The 2043-nt window shown below is 45.7% G+C and overlaps 1 protein-coding gene across 1 annotated transcript in view; it reads left to right on the top strand.

Moving 5' to 3' along the window:
- Positions 1-1671, top strand: part of Apela (apelin receptor early endogenous ligand) — a 12500-nt gene extending 10829 nt beyond the window's left edge. The window contains exon 3 of the mRNA XM_013354004.1: positions 1141-1671. The gene's annotated coding sequence lies outside the window, so the exon portion shown is untranslated. The remainder of the gene's footprint in view (positions 1-1140) is intronic.
- Positions 1672-2043: the final 372 nt, after the last annotated feature.

The following is a 2043-nucleotide window of genomic DNA, read 5'->3' as shown; positions in this document are numbered from 1 at the left end:
CTGTCTGCCTGCCTCCTGCCTGTCTGCCTGCCTCCTGCCCGCTGCCTGCCTCCTGCCTGCTACCTGCCTCCTGCCTGCCTCCTCCCTGTCTGCCTACCTCCTGCCTGCTGCCTGCCTCCTGCCTGCTGCCTGCCTCCTGCCTGTCTGCCTGCTGCCTGCCGCCTGCCTGCCGCCTGCCTGCTGCCTGCCTTGCTGCCTGCCTGTCTTTTCTCCCTTCTTCTTGCTATTGAGACAGGGTCTCTCTACATTGATAACCCTGGCTGTCCTAGAGCTTGCTATTTGGACCACGCTGGCCTCCAGCTCACAGAAATCTGCCTGTTTTGGCCTCCAGAGTGGGAGATAAAAGATGTCACAATGCCAGCCAGCCACATTACTACTGTATCTTGATTAGGCTTTTAAAAAAATTTACGTAGCTGGGCAGTGGTGGCACATACCTTTAATCCCAGCATTCAGGGAGGCAGAGGTAGGCAGATCTCTGTGAGTTCAAAGAGCAATGAAACTCCTTTGAGATGCAGAGATGGGTGCTCGCTGGCTTGGAGGTCATCAGTTGGGTTAGACTGGCTGACAGAAGCCCCTGCAATCCTCCAGTCCCTACTGGACTGGATGCTCCCATTCCACTGGAGGCCCGCTGAGCTCTTTTTCTCTCATAGAAACCTTAGTCCAAGCATTTTAAAGAGAATACCCGGTTCATGACTTAGAAGAAGAAAAGGGAAGAGGAGCAGAAGAAAATTTAAATGTGAGGCCTTAGCATCGACCCAGTCCACCCTCTGCTCTAGGGATCACCCTCCCTCACCTTCTGCTTTTTCACCTTGTCCCTTGTTGAAATAAACTTTGATTAGTGCTTGCTAAGTTAACATTGGTAGAGGCTAGGGAGATGGCGCAGGAGTTAAGAGAGCTGGTTGCTCTCACGAGGACCAAGCTGGCACAGAACCACCTGTAACCTCACTCCCGTAGGATGTAATGCCCTGCTCTGGCTAGGTACTACACACATGTGCACAGACATACATGCTGGTAAAGCACCCACATAAAACACAAATAAGAATTAAGAATAACTTAGAAAAATAAATAAAACTTCAGCATAGGTAAATTGATGTGTGGAATAGCTGTTCTTACTATACTGTGTTTGTTTCTCCTGTATAGAAAATTCTAATTTCGTTGGTTCTACTGGAAGAAGAGTTAGAGCTGAGATGCCGGACCACCCTAAAACAACCTCGGCATGGCGGTAGTGAGGCAGCTGGGCGTAACTACGCAAGCAGGAGTTGTCGCAACGTTCCTTGGATGGCTGTTAGGCACTCGAGACTGTTCTTCCTGCATTTTCTTTGACAAGAAAGTAATATAAATGGCAACAGAGAGTGTCGAAGCACACGAGCCTGTCCGTATAACAATCTCCCACCTTTCTCTACGTGTTATTTTATTGTCCTAATATTCACTATACATGGTGATGAGGTTCATAAAGATATTTGCATACAAACACATCGTGTACCTTGACTATATTTACACATATGTACGTCATGTACAGTCACTATATTTTCATACATGTACATTACATGCATTGACTTTATTTGCACATGTATTCTCCTCTTTCTCTCCCTTTACCGTCCCTTTCATATACCCAGACAATTTCCATGCTGTTTTAATGACATGTACACGGGAGTGACTTTATTGCACATTATTCTTCTTACATGTATTAAAAAGAAAATGACTTCCTTAATATTATATTTATGTGTTTATTGAGTGTGGACAGGTTTCTCTTTGTGATGGTAGTCTGGGGAGCTCTGAGGACAACTTCCAAAAGCCTCCTTCCTTCCTTCTACCATGTGGGGCCTAGGAATCAAAGCAAGGCTCATCTTACTGGCTCAAGAAAACTACTTTCTTTTAAAATGTATTAAGTGTTTTATTATTATTATTAATTTATATATATATAGTATTCTGCCTGCATGTTTGCCTACAGGCCAGAAGAGGGCACCGGATCTTATTACAGATAGTTGTGAGCCACCAGGTAATTGCTGGGAATTAAAAAACTCAGGGCCAGCCGGGCGGTGG

Source organism: Microtus ochrogaster, unplaced genomic scaffold (genome assembly GCF_000317375.1).
Source record: "Microtus ochrogaster isolate Prairie Vole_2 unplaced genomic scaffold, MicOch1.0 UNK23, whole genome shotgun sequence".
Classification (NCBI taxonomy): Eukaryota; Metazoa; Chordata; class Mammalia; order Rodentia; family Cricetidae; genus Microtus; species Microtus ochrogaster.
Note: the sequence above shows the minus strand (reverse complement) of the source record. Positions and strands in the feature narration are given on the sequence as shown.